Here is a 20,986-nt window from a genome sequence, read left to right on the forward strand (position 1 = left end):
ACAGGCAACTCAGGACAGAATCAGAATTTTCTAAGCGATGAACATTTTAACATAGTTTGTATCTCAACCCAAAAGCTTTCTCTCCCTAAATTTAAAAAAAAAAAAAAAAAAAAAAGCAATAATAAAATAAAATAGAGTTTATTTTAAAAATTGCTTTGCAAACTCCTTTGGAGCACATCACTGCCTTATTGGATGAATCATATTTTTAACTTTCACTTCCCATCAACTTAAACATGATCTGTCAAGGAATTGATGGGCCCAGTTGACTGTAAATGAGTTTGCCTTTCATGCAGCGCTGTTCCGTCCGCTTGCCGCAGAAATGAGTCCAGGTCATTCCAATATATTTAATTAATTTTAGAGATAAAATTATTTTGCCCAATAACCGGAATGCTAATAGGGCTCATTGTAATGGTTCTGTTCAGGTTTGTTGGTTCGAAAATAAACGCCTTCATTTCAATATTTGCCTTTTGGTTGCAGCCCGTTAACCCGTCATACACCGTGGCCTGATGAACATCATGGCTTAATTGTAAGTTAATGTGCACGTAGCTTTTGTAAAGCAGATTTCTTTCTTAACTGTTAAGTTTTGTCCCCCAAATATACTCCTGAATTGGAGTTTCCAACAGAAGGATGGACTGGACTGACATAACTCCTACTTTTGAACATAATGGCTTCATTGGTGCCTTGACAATACAAATTTGAGCTGATTTTTGGAAGTTAGAATAAAGTAAGGAAAATGAATCTTAGCTCTCTAGATCATAATTGGGGTATTGCGATTTTTGGAGGTGTACTACATCTGTAATGGGGAGCGGTTGCCAGTAGTAAGGGGGGGAGAATAGAACCTCTACAGAATGGAAGGCAGAACTAAAATCTGCATATTAATAGCTTTCCTGCCAGTCCTGCATAGATTCATTCTTAACATCTCAGATATATAAAGCTTAGTTCAAAATAAATTCCGGGGAACGTTCAACCTGATTGAATCTGCTGTAAGCTCTGTTAATATATTTGTTCGAGTCACTTGCACTCAAAAGCTTTTTAGACAGAATATCACTTTTTTATATTATTCATGGTAATGTAATTCCCCCCTTTAATCTCTTCAGGGTTTCCCATTAAGTCATGATATGCAGTTCAGAGAAAGTTGGATCGACCATTAATCACACTATCTGGACTTCTGTGTGTCTACTTTTTGTCCATCTCTTCAATCAGTCCCTTGGCAGCAGCAGCAAGACGTGGGGCCACTGCAGACCACGTGATCCGAGCGCGCTTGTCAGTAGATGGGGTGGCTGATCTGTAAGCCGGCTAATGGAAATCATTCTAGGCAAGGGAATAAAACCAAACAACACGAGCAAAATCACTAGGTATTATAGGAATCCAGTACATTCTAAATGACTTAATCCTACAGCTTGGATAGCAAGCCGAGGGGTAAAATGTACTTCCTAGATGACTTGAGTGATCCAAATGCCTACGATGTGTATATGCGTAAAGCACACAGGGCAAGACACCTGTCAGAGACGGGGGCTCATTAAGGCTCTTGCATTTGACCAGGCACAGTGCGTTTGTGGGGGCGGGGGGCGGGGGGAGAAGGCAAAAAAGGGAAGGAAAAACTGAAATGTGTCTTTTCTCACAATCAAAGGAAAAGCCCACATTAAAAACACCAGATACATGGTACACATTCAAGAAATATTTGTGGTTGAATTCAGTTACCCGGTATATGTCTAATTTTTATTTAAAAAAGAATGTGGATCTTTAATTAGCAATAATCGCGCCTCGGATAAACCTCATTGGCTACGATACTGCCACTGCGCAAAGCTAAGAATGTGGATCTTTAAAAGTTCTTTGACTTTCTCTTCTTCTCTAACCCCAAAGTAATAATTCATAAATACCATCACTAAAATGCTCTTATTTGATCATTTTAAAGCCAGCCTAAGGATTTGAGGTTAATAGAAACTAATTTTTGGCGTAGAACAAGTCAGCAAACTTTGTAAAGGGCCACTTAGTAAATATTTTTGGCTCTGCGGCCCGTAAGATATCCATCACAACTGCTAAACTGCAAAGTTTAGCCATCGATAAAACGGCCATCGATAAATGTAAACAAGGAGAGATGGCTGTGAGTCACTACAATTTTATTTATAAAAATGGGTGATGGACTGGATTTGGCCTGTGGGTCATAGTTTGGTGGCCCCTGGAGCATGTGTTTGCAAGATGTAACTTCAAAAAATTATTTTTGTTTGAGTTTTGCTGTTTAAGAACATGCGATTTTCAATCTTGGATGAGTGCTTGATTTTTTTTTTTTTCTTTTGAATTTTCATTTCTTTCTGACATAACACAAAACCCTTGCTTTGGGATTTCTTGTTAACCGTGACACTTCTTGTGGAACATCTTACTCCTGGGCTCCCTGGGGGGAGCAGCGACAGAACTGGGATGGTTGGTTGGAGCCAGTGTGGACAGGATACTTTCCATGCTCCAGCAACAGGGGAAAACATCGAGAGTTTGGAGTAAGGATTTGGAACAAAAAACTGAAGGCTGACTTCATTTTTTTTTTTTTTTTTTAGAATAAAGAGAAAAGAAAGGAACAGGGGAGATGATGCACCTCCTCCCTTGGCTAGAGGCTCAGGTTTAATTGATGTATCTGCTGTGAGGGTGTGTCGTAAAGTCTTTTGAGGACAGATGCTGCATAGGTAGGCTTCTGAGTAGCAGACGATATAGTCCGTGATGAAGGCATTAAGGAATCATACTTTTGGTTTCAGAAGAAGCCTAAGGAAAACAGAAACCTCAGTCTTTTCCCTGGGTGTTACATAGGTGACTTGTCTTCTAAACATTTGTGTATCATGGTCTGAATTTTCCAAAGAGAAGAGAGGCTAGTGGTCATGTGAACCCCTATTTCTTTATTTATATTTAAAATGTTAACCCTAAAAATTGACCCAGTGTCGTAAGGAACCCGGAGATCGTTGCCCTGCTTTCTTGCAGACAGTGACATTCATTGTATTGTTGCAGGCGCACGAATGTTCCAGGGAGGCAGGGCTAAGGTGATCTGGTCTGTTCCTGTCACCCTTTCAAAGGGGAGGACTACCCCAAAGCTAGATGAATCCATGTACTAGCTGTTGGTTCCTGCAGCTCTGCTCTGGATGTGAATCCCATCAGTGGGAAGCAGGCACTTCCAGCCACCATGGCTCAGATCACCAGGGGTTGAGAAGCCCTTAGCACCCCATCCTCTGGTGAGGCTGCCCTGAAAAAGCAGGCTGTCTCCTTCCACAAGACCGCCATGATTGCTGTGCATTTTATGCTCGAGATAAAAATCGGTGGAAGCCAGTTTCACCTTTCCCGGTCCACGGATAGGTACCCAAACAGGTGTCGTGTCAGCTGGATGGTTTCCAGTCCACAAAACCACCTCTTCTGCAAGTGGCAGCAAACACGGGAAGGCTGTCAGGGTTGAGTGGGAAAGGATTCCTCTCTGTGTTGCTAGAACCAGGTTCTATTGATGGCCGAGCCATTCTTGGCTTCCTGATGTGCTTTCTTACCTGTTCCCCGGGTTGCCCTCTGGAAGGAAGATGATGGAGGGATCCCTGGTGGGGTGACCCACTGATCAAGGCACTCCTTAAGTAGACCCAGAATTTCACGTGGAAGTGTGACCTCCAATGAAAGTCTGATTTGCCTAGCCCTGCCCCCTCAACCCCCCGCAAAAAAAGACCCTGTTCTGATGAAGACGTCTTACCCTGTAAACTGTCATGTGAGTTACACAAAGCCATCTGCTTCCATCCAGGGTGTTTTATTTGGGATCCAGGAGGAGAAGGCGCATCTGTGCCCTCCATAGCATCTGAATCTTAATGAATAAAAGCACAGAGGGTTCTTTAAAAGGGAGCTGTATGGGTCTATTTATAGTTTGATAGCATTTTATCATCTGGCTCCACATTGGATGCCGAGTGTCAGCCATGCACGGAAGCGAACCTCTCTGCTGGTTTCCTGAGCAAGGTGGCTGTGGTCAGAGACACTGAACATGGAGTCTCCGTGGGCCCATCGCCCGCACATGCAGCCTCCGCCCCTGTCTCCAATGTGCATATCCCCTGGAAGTTTCTTCTGTAACTCTTTTCGTTGTTTGTCTTCCAAAAAGAAGAGCAGGTTTTACGTTCCGTATCAGTCATCCATTCTCTGTCTCTTCTTCAGCTCTTCCTGCTGCTCTTCTCACTCCTTCCCTTCAGCCCGCCCTTACCTCATCTCTCCTTCTCTTCTGTTTGAATCATTACCCAGCGTAGAGGTCAGGAGACCTCTGTCATCAGAAGGGTGGTTGGTGATACTCACAGGTCCCAAGAGAAGGGGGACCCACTGGGCCATGCAGCCACAGGGAGCAGCTCCAGAGGTGTTGAGGAGACAGGGGGCGACGGGAGCCTTTATTGTGGTTTCTACAGCAAGGAGCAAGGAGGGCGGATAGGCAGACTTCAGATGGTTTGCATCATTTCAAGGGCTCTGGGACACAGGGGCTCTTTTTAGTTGCCTGGTATGTGTCCGTGGGGGGATCATGACCGGTGGATAGTGACCCAGAATGTGGGAGCCCCATAGTGGAGGTGGTGGGGGCGTAGGCTCTGGAGTGGCTGGTTTGCATTTGTAAAGGACACTGTGAGTTGTTGCCTGTCTCTGACAATCAACTAACCCTGGAAGGGGTCTGCCCTTGAACCAAAGATCTCCAGGACCATCTTCTTTGTCTTTTAAATCAGCATTGAATGGGACTGTCCAGGACACTTAGGGCAGTGGTCTCCTCAGTGCGCACAGATTTGATCATTTCTTCTCTATTTTTGAGTGACTCCCAGATTTGATGGGTTGCAGAAGTCCACTGCCTACCCAAAGCCTAGGACTCTGAGGGGTTGCCCTGTGCATTGTGATGACAGAAGTGGGACCTAATGCAGGAGAACATCCGTGGGTTGCACAGAATTTGTAATCCTTACCCAGGCATTAATTTTGCTGCGTAGGCAGCCTCTTCTCCCACAAAACACTGAGTAAGAAGAAAAGGGGCCCAGAGCACCCAGCAGGGCCTGGCTGACAGCTTGTGGCCCCCTTGCCATCGAAGGTTCTGAGGAAGGTGAAGACAGCAGCCGCAGTGGAGGAGAATTCGGAAGGAGCACTTTGAGTGGCGCACTTCCTTCCATCCTCCCTCTCTCCGTGCCTCCTTCCTCCCTCCCTCCTGCTCTGCTCTCTCCTGCCTTCTCTCCTTCCTCCCTCCTTCCTTTTTCGTAATTTTTAATTATAAACATAGTTAATCCTATGAATGTGCAAAAAAATTTTTAAAAACCAAAAGCCTTCTGGCTTTTTATGATCCTCTGGAGGCATGCATATTTCTAAATTTAAATTCACTTTCCGACCCTATCTGGGGAAAGGAAGTATTTTTTAGCCAAAGCCAGAAGAAAGGGAAGACATTCCCTTTTGTTCTCTTGCCCATGTTTCAAAGCGTGTTTTTTCTTAGTATTGTTCATTTGATGCAATCATTGTTGAATATTGTGAAGCATCCAGAGCTGGAGCTTTGGATGTTGTGACTTTGGGCAGATTACTTTTTCTCTCTGTACCTCAGCTTATTCTTCTGAGTAATGGGAATCATAGCACTATCTACATCTCAGAGCTTTTGTGAGCAGTCCTCAAGGTAATGTGTAAGAGGGGCCGTTAGGCACTTCATGCTAAAGGAATATCCCATCTTCCTGCCAACATTCCCTTCACTCCTGAACGACCTTACTCCTCACCTGCAGTAGGCAAAATGGGGCATATTTTCTCTTTGGAATAGGGAAAAGAAAAAAATCTCACAATTTCAAAAGACTTTGCGTTTGGAGTGGTTTTCCTAGAAACTTCAGGGAAGCCTCCTGTTTGGACATTGCCCACAACCACTAGAGGAAGACTCTTCTGAGCATTGCCAAGGAGAAAAATGAGAATGCCAACTTAAATAAATGTTATCCCGATCTCCGCAGAATCGCGATGGGTCCGATTTGTTAAAGTGTCGGCTTCAGGGTATTTCTTATTCAGCGATAATAATAAATCGCTGCTTATGAAATCCGGGGACTGAGTGTCCTGGAGGGAGGAAGCAAAGCGCAGAGAGACGAGCTTCGAGGGGCGGAGGTCCGGCCGGACCCGCGCCATTAATCATCGCCCCCCATTACTTCCTGAAGATTCACTCATTGTTCCGTAGGTACCTAGAGGGTCAATTAGAGACCACAGACAGGCTTTTTCAAAGACACAGGAGGGTCAATTAGGCCCTCCTTATAATTTTCTGCTTTAACAGCAAATGCCGGCCTATTGCAAATCAGATGCAAGGGAGTTTGGAAATAAACACGATACTTTCCCTCCTCCTCCTGTAAAAAGAAAGAAAAGAAAAAAAAGACTGCAACAAGATGTGGAGGTGATCAGCTCTTGGTAACATATGGCTTGCTGTCAGACTCCGGTTCAAGTGAGGTAGAGGGGATCTTATCATCGAGACTTGTGGGGAGCGGACTTCTTGTGGGGTCAGAGCACCAGGAACGCTCGGGGAATTTCTATGATGGAATGGTCTGTTCCCATCTTCGAGGTGATTCATTTATCTCGGCTACGATTGGAACTACACTGGTGTGAGGGTACGATTATAAAGTATCCGAAAGGATGCCTGAAATCAATGGAAGCAGATACTCACACCAACACACGGTGGGTCCCCGCCGCCCACCACATGTTTGGGACCGATTCTAACTCAACGCACAGAACTACTGTTGGGCATGATACTGATTTTTATTCGTTTTCCCTGGGATTGGTGAATAAAGTTTAAAACACATTACAATAAAGTCAGAGGAGGAAGGCAGTTGTCCTAAGTGATGGAAATATGAAAGGAAGATTGTCAGAAGTCCAGGTACCCCCTCTTCTCCTACGATTTCTAAGTGGCTCGCTAGATTTTAACTCCGCCTGTTCTGAACTTACGAACCTTGTTAATGGACTGAAGGATGTGTTCCTGCTCTGCTTCCGGATCCTGTTCTACCTCTCTACCGTCAAATAGAGATCGGAAGGAAAAAAAGAAATACTTTTAGTGTGCAAAAACCAATTCTAACTCATGAGATTTTTTTTGTTTGTTTGCTTGATTTTTTTTTTTTTTCTGAAATTTCACTGCTGCTTCCAAGCCCCAGATTATCTGATGTATGCAGATGTTTGTTGAGAGCTGGCTAATGTGCAGGCACTATTCTAGATCCTGGGGAGCCAGCAGAGAATAAGGGAGGCAAAACCCTTTTCAGTTACAGAATGTTAGAGCCCAGCCTCCAAGGCTGCTTTTACGTTCAGCTTATGCGTATCCTGCATGATTTTCAAGAAAGGAATTAGGACAGAAGCTGGGCAGGGAGAACTTGTATCTCCTGGAGCCTTTGCTAAATCCACTAAAAACTGTCCCATTTTTTTCATTTCCCTGAGAAGAGGACATAAGTGTGCATTTCTTTAGGGCCAGGGATTTGCCTATTTTGCCCACTGCTGGGTTTTCTGAGCCTGGAAAGGTACCTGGCATGTGGTAGGTCCTCAGTGAGTATTTGTTGACTCCATGAACTCATGGCCGGTGGGTGGGGGTGGGGGAGGTCATTCTGAGGAGCTTGCCTTTCTCTCAGCCCCCGAGCAGCTCTGGCCCCTAGCTTCTGCCATCTCCCTGGGATCAGCTTTTTAAATTCCCCACATTTTTGCTTTCTGATCAAAGGCAAGAAAATCTCCTCGCCCTTGGCCGCCCCCCTCATTTCCAACTCCCACCCCCAAAGTTGCCAATATGTGGCCTGCAGATGTCTTTCCTTGGGACTGCTGGGTTTTTGTTTCCTTCATGAAAGAAGTTAGTTGCCAACATTTTACAAATTGGGAATCTTTACGTCACAATAGGGATTTCCTGCTTCTCTTGAAAAAGCAGAGCTGGTATCATTTGCCTGTGCTTCCGAGTGGGGGCAGTGGGCTGGATTTGAGCTAGGCTGCCCCTCTCTAGCCTGGATATATGTCCGCTTGCTTTCCATGGGGCTATGAGGTCCACTTCACTGATGGAAGCTTCCTGGCCTCGTAGGAGTTGGAGTCTGTAGCCCCTGTGTGGCAGTGACAGTAATCCATGAACCTGCCCATTCACACCCTGGCCATCTGGAGAGCCTCTCACAGCCCTCCCTGACCCCATGCTTCTGACGCATTGAGCTGCCTGCCATCTTGGCTCCCTGGTCTCAGACCTGATGGTATTCTGAAAGGCCTGGCTTTATTTGTATAGATCCTTCTACCTAGAATGCTCTTTTTTCCTTTTTTCAAAGTAACTTTGACTCTTCCAGGAGGCTTGCCTAAACCCTAGGCCCCCCTTTCCCCATAAGCTTTGCATGTGGGTTGGGTATCCCTTGAACCTCCATTGTTCTCATAATATCCTCTGCAACCATGATTGTATTGTAGCTATTCACTACCCTGCCAACCACCCAAGACCGTCATCCCCATAATAACAAGGACTTTGTTGCTCATGGTCACATCCTGGCCATCCAGACGAAGTCTGGCCCCTTAAGGAGAGGACATGTGGATCTGGCTGGCTAGAGCCTAGCATGGGAAAGGGAAGATGACAAGACTAGACAGGTAAACAATGCTAATGTCTAATGTCCCCAGATGCATTGGGAGTCCCAGCAAGATTCTGGATCTTCATGGCAACTGAAAAGCTCTGGGAAGGTTTATGAATATCGCGGTATCCCGCACGTAATAAGGGGACTGCATGTGCATTTAGAAGAAGCACTCCGGCTTTAGTGAGAAGGATGGAACTTGAAGGGGCAGGACAGGCAGCAGGTGGGTTCTTAGGATAGTTTGAGCCAGACATTGTGGAGGTCAAAGCCAGAGAAGGATGTGGAAGTAAGGCGAGGCTACTGATCAAGTGCAGGGGGGCAAGTAGATGGACATTCTACTGCGAGGAGTGGGGGAGGCCGGCATTATCTAGCCAATGAATTGATAAGAATGACTTCATCCCATTTACTCCCTTCCCCCAAGCATCACCCGTATCACCTTGGTAATACAGCCTCTTATGAAAGCCTGCAGAGAGCAGAGGCTCTGAGAGCAGCTTGTGATTTTAAAGTAGGACTATTAGCAAACATGCACTGGTTTGGTTTTTAGTGTGCATTTATTTTTGTGTATTCCACATGGATTCTCTTTGGCTTTCTTTTCCTTTTTTTAAATCCTCTTCCTTAAGGGGAAACCCCGTCCTTGTAGTTGCTTCTTGGTAGAGCGTTCTAACTAATGACTTTAATCGTGTGAATGTATAGCAGAAATGGACAAGAAAATCCTCAGCGCATTTATCTTTTAGACCCCAAGTGTATGGGCACAGAACCACAGCTTCCACCTTTTTTCCCCATTATTTCATACCTCACCTCAATTTATGACTTGGCTTATGGTCTGTTGCAGAAAGCCTTGCTCCCCAGCTTCCTCCTGAATCTACGTTTTTTGATTTTGTCTAAAATTCCCAGGGTCTCGAGAGTTTGCCGTTATAAAGCTTCAGAGAAATTAGTGACATTGAAGGATTCTCATCTTTTTATGTGGAATTTTGGTTATAGGAAGAAATTCACAAAGCCTTTTTCTTTTTTGTCACCTGTGCAGTTCAGGAGATTATATTAGATGATATCAGATACGAAAAATATCCCTGGTAGGGCTTTTCTTCATGTAGTAGCTTAGAATAAGTCATGTCACCAAAACAGGATGCCTTTTGTAGAAACCCCTGTTTGGTCTGAAAGTTTTCTTACTTTGTGTAAGACGTGGCATAGAAAAACCATTGCAGTAGCTGTAGGTCTAGATTCACTGCCAACGCTCTCATATGACGACCACGAGTAATACTAGTGCTAAATATTACTTTGGAACTAATTCTTTAGTAATTGATTAAAAAAAAAAAATCCAGACAACTATTGTGCATGAATTGCTCTGTTAAGAGCAATTTATCCTCTGTGTGTGTAATGACTGTGAAAGCTGAAGAAGGAAATGGAGGAAGGTTTTTATTTTAAAGCTGTGTTGGTTTTCCATTGCCACGGAACAAATGATCCCAAACAGAGCTGCTCAAAACCACACCCATTTATTAGCTCTTGGTTCTGTAGGTCAGGAGTCTGGACACAGTGTGACGGGTTTTCTGCTCAGGGTCTCACAGGACAACTTCCAGGTGTCAGCTGGGGCTGTGTTCCTTTCTGGCGGTCCTGGAGAGGAATCCACTCCTAAGCTCGTTCTGGTTGTGGGCAGAACTCAGTTACTTGCGGCTGTAAGATAGGGCCCTCCATCGATGTCCTCTCTGTCACCTGCTGGTCACTCCCAGCTCCTAGGGGCCACACACATTCCTTGCCCTGTGGCCCTCTCCTTCCCCAAGGTCATCAACAGAAACTGTCTTGTGCACTGAGTCTTCTCCATCCTTGGTATTTCTCTTTCTCTGAATATGACCTCTAGACCCATATTTAATAGGCTTACATGATTAAGATAGTCTCCTTAAGGTCAACTTCTTGGGAGCCTTAATTAACATCTGCAAAAATCCCTTCCCAGTGGTACCTTGATTCATGATTGATGGGGTAGCTGAGAAAGGTCAGATGGACACCAGGGCCGAGGTGTCTTGTGGGCCACCTTAGGATTCTACCAACCAAAGCCACTTTATTTTTTAATAACTGAAAACAAAGCCTACATCTTTGTAGAGACTTTTTTCAGATGTAGAAAATGTTGTCTAAGGGAAAAGGTGTACTTGAGGAGGATAAAAAACACAGAGAAAGGAAGCCTAGGTAGACCCGCCAGGGCAGAACCAGATTTGATCAGGGATTGCCCTGCCTTCACTTGTGAGAGAAGCACATGATTTTGCCTGAAGAGGCAGAGTGGGAGCTTGGAGAGAGGGGTTATGTGGCTTCGGATCTTTAGCCATCAGCAGATGGGGCTGAGTCAGAAGAGTTTGATCTCTTGTATCACCTGATTCAACTCATTATCTTCCCATTGCCTTGATTTCCCCACCTCACATTGCTTAACATTCAGATCACCAAATGATTAAGCAGCAGTACAGGGCTGTCCCACTGTTAGCTGCATTCAGGCATACAGTAGGCGCTCAGCACACGTCCCTCCCACTGTCCTCCTCTCTGGATAGTGTCACATCGGATTAGATGGCAAACCCCAGATTTGAACCAGGCACTCTGGAAGCCATGGCTTCTTAAATTCTTCCACGGGGAATGGGGGTAAGGACCTGGAAGAGCCTGGGAGCATTGCCTCAGTTGCCTGCTGCACGCACAAAATTCCTCTGCAATCTCATTTTATCTCAAAACCCATGCAAATTCTGCATTCTGATTCCTGAGCTAGCCATGTTGTACTGCTAGAAGAACCAGTGTTTGAATCACTTAGTAGTTATGTTCACACCCCGGGGCACATGCACTTTGCTAGGGCCAGGACTAGGCAAGCGCCAGAGTCATGTGCTCCCTGTCCCCACACCCAGGTTTGTACAAGCGCCATCGTGTACATGCTAGAACTACAGCTCATGTGGCTGCTTCACTGGTTGCCCCTGGGGCACATCACACACCATCACGAGAGGCCCGGCAACCAGGGGACAAGTCAAAGGTGCCTTCTTTTATGCCCATGTGCCCACTGATAAGCTGATCATTCCATCTAAGGGGTGTAAGTGTGCACGCCACGCTTTGCAGTCGTCATCACAGGCAAGTGGAAGTGATGGCTCATCAGTGTCGTAACAGAAGAGCACGCGTCTGTCTTGGATGTCATGATCATATCACGCAGCCCGGGAGCCACAGCCAAGGAGCTGACACACAATCGGTTAATGACATGAGGACACCACCAGCAAACTCTCCAGCTCTGCTCCATACCCAGGCACGTGCCGGCGCAGAGTCCTCTGAAAAGGATTACAGATGTTCTTTTTTTCCCCTTCTCTTCCCCATCCCTCCCCCTCTCTTTCTCTCTTTGCACCCACGGCGCTCTGCACTTCAAGCTAAATATAATGTATCTGATTTCCCATCATACATACTAATCAGGTTTGAAAGTTGTCTTGTGAGACTTTAAAAAGCTAGCCAAGAGCAGTACGATTTCTCCAAAAGGATGTCTGCAATCAAGGTGATTACGTGGGAAAATAAATCATAATTTATATTGCTGAAAATGGCAATTGCAAAACACTCTGACAATACTTCTCATTCAGTCTATTTTCCCGTGAACGGGGCTAAGTGCTGCCCTTCCGAAACGTTCCCTTTATTTATTTATTTATTTATTTTTAAGGTGCCAAATACCATGGAAGCAATTTCAATCTCAGGGCAATGTGGGGCGCCTCAGGGACAGAACCGCCAAGCATTAATGCCAAAAAATTGGACAACCCCCATGTTGAAGAGAGAGTTCAGAGATACTCTGTATCTCGGATACATGTGCACATGTGTGTGAACACACTTGCTTCGATTATTTTTATATAGAAAAAGAACATTTTAGAACCAAAGGATTTTAGGAGGCTACCCTCCTCTTCCCAACTGCCTTTGGGTGAAACTACCATAAATCATCCAAGCGAACTGACGAATGAGGGGATTGGGTAATATCCCTTGGTACTGGGAACTATGTCTCAGTGTGTCCCGCTCGACAGATGTTAGATCCACCAAGGCTAACACTCGACGCCTCTGGCACATGACAGATATGATCACCAAGTCTTCCCTCTCCCTTGGACTGTGATGCCCTAAACCCCACCCCTCCAAAGGCAGGGTCCGTTTCACCCCTTAGAGGCGGAACCACCTGGCTGACAGAGGACACCTGCCCAGCTGAGCCCAGCCCAAACTGCTGACCCACCAAATCACGGGCTAAAAATAAGTAACTTGTTTTTAGCCACTAGCTTTGGAGATTTTTTTTTTTTTTTTTTAACAGTACAAATTAGCAGAGACCGTACTTCCGCATCTGACTTTTTACAAGCTAGTGGAAAGCTGTGGGATAACTAGTAGTCCACCCTTTCTTCAGGGGTAGGCCTGGTATGTGGGAGGCTATAGTTAGATGGTGAATGAACGCCTGTTGATGCCCCAGAGCCAGTGTTTTCTATCTCGGGACGGATGTCAAGAAGTTGAGGGTAGTGGCGGATCTGGTCCCTCTCTCATGAGGATCAGGTAGGAGGGTCCAAGGAAGGACAGGGAGTGGCTGTTAGGACATGGAATGCTCAAGGGAGATCTTTCTCTGAGTTCTCATGACAAAAAAAGCTGTACTTAGCCAAAACAACCAATTTCTTTTTAAATGTCAATATCATAGCCCATAGTATTTCCTTATTTGCTCTGGCCACGAGGGAACTCAAAGCCAATGTTTTAGCATACTTTCCTCACTTTCAACACAGTTGTAGGACAGTACAGTACCTCTTTGGGAACAAACATCCCCTCTCACTTCATCTTAGTGTTATTCTTTCTTTTTCCTGATTTTTTTTAATCTATTTTTCCTCCTCCTCCTTTTTCCTCTCTTTTTGTTCCCTCCTCTTCTCTCTCATAGCTCTTCCTTATTGTTTAAAGGCAGTATGTATTCATGTATAATATTTTATTTATTTATTTTAAAGATTTTATTTATTTATTTGACAGAGAGAGAGATCACAAGTAGGCAGAGAGAGAGAGAGAGGGAAGCAGGCTCCCTGCTGAGCAGAGAGCCCGATGCGGGACTCGATCCCAGGACCCTGAGATCATGACCCGAGCCAAAAGGCAGCGGCCTAACCCACTGAGCCACCCAGGCGCCCCATGTATAATATTTTAGATCTCCCTTCCTTTTAAATTTTTTTTTAAATTTTTTATTAGCATATATTGTTAGCCCCAGGGGTTCAGGTCTGTGAATCACCAGGTGTACACACTTCACAGCACTCACCATAGCACATACCCTCCCCAATGTCCATAACCCCACCAGCCTCTCCCTACCCTGCTCCCCCCAGCAACTCTCAGTTTGTTTTGTGAGATTAAGAGTCTCTTATGGTTTGTCTCCCTCCCGATCCCATCTTGTTTCATTTTTTCCTTCCCTAGCCCCCAAACTCCCCACTCTGCCTCTCAGATTCCTCATATCAGGGAGTAGATCTCCCTTCCTTTTTAACAACACAGAGATGAAAACAAAACAAAAAAGAAAAGCAGATACACATGATGTTGTTCAGCTCTGGGACCTAAGAGAGGAGTCTAGGCAGGTTCCTGCATTGTTCCCTTCCCATCATCTCTAAGTAGGGGGAGCATTGCCTTGTCTTTCCATGCATTCGTCAGCGGCGGAGTGCAGAGCAGGACCGTCCTACACTCTGGAGTCAGCGGGCCGTGTTGCATTTGAATTCTGACTCCATCGCTGTGTCCGTTTCCTTTTGCTGCTGTAACAAATTGCCAAAGACTTAGGGGCTTAAAACATCACAGATTTTTCATCTTACAGTTCTGGAGGATGGAAGTCCCTACTCTGTCAGCGGGTCTGGGTGTCAGCAGGGCTGGGTCCTTCTGAGCCTCCAGGGGAGACACCGCCTCCTGCCATGTTAAGCTCCTCCAGGCCTCCTACGTTCTTTGACCCCAAAGACCCCCCACTCCTCCATTTTCCAGGACAGCAGCATGGCATCGTCCCGCCTCCCTCCCTGACTCTGCTTCCCTCATCACATTGGCCTCCCTTCCTCTGACCTGCCTGCCTCTTTCTGAGAAGGATCCATGTGATTGTGTGGGGCACACCTTGGCCCTCTAGGATGATCCCACCATCTCAAAATCCTTCAGGACACCCGTAAATATCCCCCTTCCCATGTAGGGTGATAAATTCACAGATCCTGGGGATTGGTCTGAGAGAAATATTATTCTGCCTATTCCAGTGGCTAATTCTCAGTTTTCCTCATCCAGACGGCAGAGGCAACAATATTCTACAGGCTGTTTGGCAAGTGGAAACATGAGCTTTATCAAAGGGGGTCACGCAGAGATTGGGGTCTCCCTCATAAACTGTCCTGGGCCCATCCTCCACACCACAGTTGGGTGCGTCTGTTATCTTTTCAGCCAAACAGCATTCATTGAATGGAGACTTACACACCCGTCATCATCCTGCTATGCCTGGGCTACCATGGCCAGGCACCACAGTCGGTTGTTCTAACAACACAGACTTCCTGCTTACCGTCTGGAAGCTGGAGGTCCAAGATCAAGCTGGTGGCAAATTCCTGTCTGGTGTGAGTCGGCTTCCTGGTCTCAGGTGGCCGTCTTCTCACTGTGCCGTCACCTGGAGAAAGGAGGAAAGGCTCAGGCCTCTCCTTCTTCTCGCAAGGGCACAAATTCCCTTACGGGGTCTCCATACTCATGACGTTGTGTAAACCAGGTCGCCTCCCAAAGGCCGCCCCTCCTCATACCATCACAGTGGGGGTTAGGGCTCCAACATAGGAATTTGGGGGGAACACGGACTCTCTGTCCATTAGCAGCTATCTTGCACCTCTTCCTGGTGGTTCTAACATAGCCCGTGTGGTGGAGACGCCGTGGTGTCAGAACCAGGAGAGAGCCCTGTGGCTTTCCTGGGTCTGCCAGGACCCAGCCGTGCTGACTTGGGCCTGTGGCTTCTCCTCACCAGCCTCCTGTGGCCTTGTCTGTAAAACATGGGGCCTAAAATATCTCCGTAGCAGTAGGGTTCTGAGAACCACGTGAAACCCTCTGCGCCAGGGCTTTCTGTCACCACAAACCTGGGGACCCATGTGAGTGCTGGGCAGCTGCCAGAAGTCATGGTTCTCACCTCCCCAGCCTAACCTCCACAGGCAAATGCATCTTAGAGGATAGTTTTCAGCAGCCAAGTAAGTGCCCTTAGCAAGTGGGGAATCTCAGTGGTACTCACATGGGTTTTTACTTCCCCTCCTCTAATCCCTGCCTCCGAGAGGAAACAGTTAATTGAACACCCGTGGCATACTGGGAATGTGCAGATGGCTTTCTGCGCTTCATTTTAGTTTTCAGTCAGAAGGATCTTGACTCTCTTCAGTTTACAGTTGAAGGGATTGAAGATCAGAGGGACATGTCTCTCCGTGGTAGTAGTGATGGTGTTGATGCGGAGCGTCTTAGTTATTAAAATCCTAGCAGCTACTAGAGTTCTCCTTGCAGAAGCCCACATCGTGGTGTGGCCTCTGTGTGAGGACATGGGGCTAAAGTTAGACATTCATTATTCATTCACCCACCCTCCCACCCCCGCAGAGGTAAGTGTTTCAGACAGAGCCTCACTCCGGCCCCAGGATTCTCTTGAGCCCCACCTTGTCAAGGGCATGATTGGCAGAGGCCCAGTTTGAGTCCCCGTCTCCTGCCCCTTTTGCAGGACTTGCTGGCTGCCCAGGCCTGTGTGTCCTCTCCCACTGCCAAGAAGTGGCGTTTATTTTGTTCTCAAAGATCACCGAGCTCACCTGCTCTCTACCATCCCAGATGGATATTTTTTTTTAAAGATTTTATTTATTTACTCAATAGACCGAGATCACAAGTAGGCAGAGAGGCAGTCAGAGAGAGAGGAGGAAGCAAGCAGGCCTCCCACTGAGCAGAGAGCCCGATGTGGGGCTCGATCCCAGGACCCCAGGATCAGGACCGGAGCCGAAGGCAGAAGCCTCAACCCACTGAGCCACCCTGGCGCCCCCCCAGACAGATATATATATATATATATATTTTTTTTAATTTTTTTATTTCTTTTCAGCGTAACAGTATTCATTGTTTTTGCATCACACCCAGTGCTTCATGCAATCCGTGCCCTCCCTAATACCCACCTGGTTCCCCCAACCTCCCACCTGCCACCCCTTCAAAGCCCTCAGGTTGTTTTTCAGATATATTTTTAAAGGGTAGCCTTTGCTGTGAAACTAGGACCAAGGAGAACCAACCTGCCCCCCCTACCCCCAACCAACCCCTGACCATGGAAACTTCCACCTGGCCCACCGGCCTCTGTGGCTGAGTCAGGGGAAAGAAAAGAAGAAAATTCAGTGAAGCTTCCCGTGGGTGGTCACGCCCAGGGCCCATTACCGGGCTGGAGTGACAGAGTGTGGCCCGCCTGCGGCTCTCCCGTGTCTGATGGAACAGAAACGAGCACCTTACTGCTCTTCTTTCTCAGTGGCCCGTCCGGGGCTCTGTGAGGTTTATTAATCTTAACGTCTAACGGAAAATGTGTTGCCATGTCAAATCCAGAGCCACCGTGCCCGCTCGGAGTCCTGAAGGCGGCAAGAGTCTTTGTCTTATTTACAAGCGGCAGAAGAGCGCTGTCGTAAAAATCCGCACGGAATCTGAAAGTGTACATTAATGTATGTGACCAGATGGTCCTAAAACATGCCACTTTAACCAAAAATCATCCTCTGAAAAACTCTTCTGAAGAACATTGACTGTGCATAATAACTGCCTTGAGTAGGGCCATAATTTTAGAAAATGTATGAGCTACGGGATGAAGATGAGGGAGGAAATGGTTTCTCCTTCTCATCACAAGGTCCCTCCGAATGCCTGCTTGGAGGGGAAAAAAAAAAAAGAAAGAAAAAGAAAAATTCACCCAATGCTAGGAACCGTGGCAATACTTAGACCATTTAGAATCACTGTGAGTTATTACCCAGAAATTGCTAACCACTGCTTTCTAAGTTCTATATTAAAAAAATAAGAAGCAGCTTCCAAACTCTGAAACTCTGGAAGCAACCAGCTGTTAGTTCCATGTCACAGTCTTCATACTGGTGTCTCCAAGTGTATGCTCAGGTTCGTTTTCTGCTTGTGTCTCACAAGTTTGAAGGGCCATCAGTCGAAGCGTCTAATAATCCTAACACTGCTGTACTTACACTTGAGGTCTTATTATCTTCCCCTTAGCTATGTAAACAGATGAATAACCTGCTTTGGATCTGCACACACAGCGCTTGCTGAAGACCCCGGGCACGATGGATGGGAGGCATCCTGTGTCAGCCTCTCAGCCTTGTACATTAGGGGGGAGGGGAGAGCGTCCCAGATAAGCCATCACGGAACAGGGGAGGGGGGTTACCACACAGGCCGCTGGATCTGCCTTAGCAGCCCTCAAGTTTGCAAACCATTGTTTAAAATTGGGAGAGGCCTTGGGACTTTCTTAAAAAGGAATCATGTGAGCGGAAATATGACTTTCCTTAACCAAAAGGTACTGTTGCCCACCAGAAAGAGTCAGAAAAATGCTTCACTGTCTCTCTGTATTGTGTTAAGACAAATGGGTGCATTTTTGTTGCATTAAAGCGTTATTTTCCTGTTTGTTTGTTTGTTTAAGATTTTATTTATTTGTTTGACAGAGAGAGATTACAAGTAGGCAGAGAGAGAGGGGAGGAAGCAGGCTCCCTGCTGAGCGGAGAGCCCGATGCGGGACTCGATCCCAGGACCCTGAGATCATGACCTGAGCCGAAGGCAGCGGCTTAACCCACTGAGCCACCCACGCGCCCCTATTTTCCTGTTTTTAAGACTCCTGTTTCACATCGCTATTCAGATTCGACGTCCACATTTAAGTTTGCTTAAAAGTATTACCACTTTTGTTGATATTCACCTGTATACTTTTCAGTGGGTCTTATCTTCTCATTCATAATATACCTTTCCAGGAGCAGTTGGAAAAAAGGAAAAAAAAAGGGAAAAAATGTTAAATGTTAATGATTTCTTTCCTAACTGCAATTTTGTCAGCTCCGTTTCGTACATATATGATTATGAAGCAATCTGCATGAAATTTACACCTTTTCAAATTTTGAAAATTGCCTTGTTGAAAAGAATCCCTGCGCTTCTCAATACCGCACTGATTAATCACGGTTATAGAGTAGACATAACATTTTTATTAAACTCTCAGTGAGCAGGAAAATTAGCACTTCCTGCAATAACGATACTAATTTCATTAGTGAACGTTTTCATTTATAAAGTGCCTCTTCCTTATCTTGAACCTTTTATCCTCTTCTTATTGACCAAAGAGAGGGCATATCTTTGGGAGCTGGTAATAAACCATATTCCCAATACAATGCGACCCCATCGACAAGCCACTGCTTCTAGCCAATGATCTTTTTTGATCATAAATATCCATCGGTACCTTTTATCGTATGGGGCTCTCTGAGCTTTCTTTTTGAATTTCAAATATGGTGAGATAGTGTCCATCCTTAAGAGCTTGCAATGGGTTGGTTGTTGGCCAGACCAAACCTCTGAAACTATCAGGCAGGGGTATAAAGAAAATGATTGATTTTCATATAACCTCTTCATTGGATGCTTATGATAAAAGGGAAACAGGAAGGAATATAGGGAAGGCTTGGGGTCCTGTTTGACTTTCTAGAATTTGAACTTCACAAGCAAACTCATGTGGAAACTTGCGAGGTGGAAATGAAGTCTGCTGGGAATAGGGGCCTGGGGTCCAGGTGTTTTATTTACATACAAACCCGCATAGACGTCTCCAGTTCTGCCGCAAAGTTCTTTCTGAAACGTGCGGTTAGATGAACCATTGCAATAATTATTTATCATCGTCTTTCTGGTTTGATTTATGGTGCCAAGGACACACAGGTGAACCCTCAAGGAAAGCCAGGTGCCTCCCCTCACAAAGGTGTGACATTCCAAGGGGGGAGCCAGTAAGAGACAAGTAAGCAGCTGGATGAAATATATTCTGGTCACGATACATGTTCAGAAAGAAGCAAGGAAAATGGTGTGTTCCAGAAAGGAAGGTCAGGAATGGGGAGGGCACTGTCTCTGGAAAAAATGGCCGGGTAGCCTTGAAGTTGAGGCTTCAATGATGAGAAGGAGCCAGTGGTGGAAAGAGCCAGAGGAAAAGTGTTTTGGGCAGAAGGAACCAAGACTGAAAATGTGCCCTGTCAAGGCAAACGCTATGCATTGTTGAAGAGATAGCATTGACCAGAGGGTTTGTTCATGTGCCCTGTGATTTTTAAATTTAGAATTGAGGTCTGTGCTTGATGTGAGATATTGATCCTTTCTTCGTGTCTTCAGTGCACTGGGAAAGCTCTATGTATTCAAAGTGAAAGAGAATCATCCATTTCTGAACACCCAGTGGGGGAATAAGGGGCAGTGGCAGCACAGGAACACAAGTGATTTTTTTCTTTGTGTGTCAGGGGATTTTTGTTGTTCTTGTTATTGTTTGTTTTTGTTGGCTTTCTTTTTTCTTTTCTTTCTTTCTTTTTTAATTTTTGTTCTTCTTTTAATTGATCAGATGGCTTTTTAAGTGCCAGTTGTGGTAGAAAGGAAATGACTCCTTCAAGGCCATAGTGCCAATAGACTGAGGAGGGGGCAGGATTAATCACATATGACTGAACTTCCCCAGTAAAATATATATATTCATTGGATGCATTATGCTTTGATGTCACTAATAACTTCATGGGTTTATGTCTTATTTTGTCAACTGGTATATATAGATTTTAAATGGCAGTAACTCTCTTATAACTCTGCATGTCCTGAAACTATCATGTCATTGAAAACATGCTCAAACTCATCAGTAAACAGATGTTGCAGTGAACACAAAAATGAGAACTTACTTTACACTCATCAGATTGGAAAAACAAAAAGCAAAAAACAAAACAAAACTAAGTACCTGGAAATACCAAGTATTGGCAAGGATATGGAGTAACAGGAAATTTCATACATCACTGGTCAGAGTATAAATCAATCAAACCATTTTGGAAAATATTTTGGTGTTACCCAGTAGAATCATACATAAAGCTATTCAGTTTCACGCCTGTGGACCTGTCTTTGAGAAACTCTTGAAAACTAGAAAAGCTCAAGAATGATTCTGGCACATTATTTTTATGATAGCAAGAAACAGAATTCTCCAAATAACATCCATAATTAAACGGGGGAAATTGAAGGTGGTACTGTATATTCACTAGAGTAGAACACCAGTTAGCAGTGAAAATGAATGAATGTATTCCCTTAACCTGAGTCAGCATAGAAGAATCTTGAAAATACAATGTGGCATTTTAGAAACAGTTACATAGATTACAGACACAGTGTGACTCAACTTACACGAAGACCAAAATAGAGGTTAAACTAAGCTAGTGCTTAGTGCTGAGCTAGTGCTTCTCGAGGTATGGAGCTGGGTGGGTAGGCGGGCTAGAGAAGAAGGGAGAGGGATGACCTGGGGAGGGGTATGTGGTAGA

General features: G+C 45.4%; 1 protein-coding gene and 1 pseudogene across 5 annotated transcripts in view; one reads left to right on the forward strand and one right to left on the reverse strand.

The window, feature by feature from the left end:
- Positions 1-20,986, forward strand: part of WWOX (WW domain containing oxidoreductase) — a 937,351-nt gene that overhangs the window by 377,719 nt on the left and 538,646 nt on the right. The gene's annotated exons all lie outside the window — the stretch shown is intronic.
- LOC116580403 lies at positions 1,657-1,808 on the reverse strand (annotated as a pseudogene).

The sequence above is a fragment of the Mustela erminea genome, chromosome 19 (genome assembly GCF_009829155.1).
Source record: "Mustela erminea isolate mMusErm1 chromosome 19, mMusErm1.Pri, whole genome shotgun sequence".
Lineage (NCBI taxonomy): Eukaryota > Metazoa > Chordata > Mammalia > Carnivora > Mustelidae > Mustela > Mustela erminea.